General features: G+C 43.0%; 1 protein-coding gene across 2 annotated transcripts in view; it reads right to left on the bottom strand.

Annotated features, from left to right (window-relative positions):
* The window catches only part of wdr11 (WD repeat domain 11), a 140,106-nt gene that overhangs the window by 134,546 nt on the left and 4,712 nt on the right, over positions 1–848 (bottom strand). The gene's annotated exons all lie outside the window — the stretch shown is intronic.

Below are 848 nucleotides of genomic sequence, written 5' to 3'. Positions count from 1 at the left end.
AAACAGCAGGTCTGAATGAGACGCACTCTCTGACAGCAGGTGGCGCCTATGAACAGGGTTGCCTGGTTTTCGCAATAAAACTAGTTCAATCGCATTTCGAGGGGGGTTCCCCTGTAAAAATCGCATTCCGGGCGTAAAATACACGTTTTTCGGCGGGGATCTTCCAATAAAATTGACATTCCAGGGACTAAATATCACATTATTGGGGTCGCTTCAACCCGCGGACATGAATAACAACCTGCGGCAACCAGTGGCGGCTCGTGGGTTTTAAAATAGAGGAGGCACACTAATTGTATTGGTCTGGGATCCCTGCCGATTATTATTATTAGCTTAACCACTTTAAAATGGCTTTTTGGTTGCTTTTAGTCAGAAAACGTAAAGAAAACGACATACATACAGCAAGATAATATAACTTCACTTACCTGGCCTATCACTTGAAGCAAACATCCATCCCTTCTTAAAAGTCTGTTAAAAGAGAGCTGCCTGTTGCGCCATTTAATTAAGCCGACTGCTGTAGCCTATATCCAGCTTAGGCTGTTTTCCCTAAATTTGTATATATACTGTTTGAATGACAGCTTGGTAAATCTGTTGGCAATCAAATATTCAGTATCGCTACTCATCATAAGTACTTGGTACATTATCAGACGTTCAAACTAATATCACGTAATATCACGTCTCTATGATGATTGGTTGATATCAGAAGGGCTAGCCTCCCTTACGAAGTTTCTTTTCTCAACACTCCTCAGCGCTGAACGTGAACACTCGATGATGATTGGCTAATTTTTTTTTTACCAACGGAGGCACGAGAGCTCAGCTCTCCCCCGGCCTCCCCCTCCCCTTCTCTATCA

The sequence above is a fragment of the Sinocyclocheilus anshuiensis genome, unplaced genomic scaffold, assembly GCF_001515605.1.
Source record: "Sinocyclocheilus anshuiensis isolate Anshui unplaced genomic scaffold, SAMN03320099.WGS_v1.1 scaffold1938, whole genome shotgun sequence".
Lineage (NCBI taxonomy): Eukaryota > Metazoa > Chordata > Actinopteri > Cypriniformes > Cyprinidae > Sinocyclocheilus > Sinocyclocheilus anshuiensis.
This window is presented reverse-complemented; position numbering and strand designations above follow the sequence as displayed.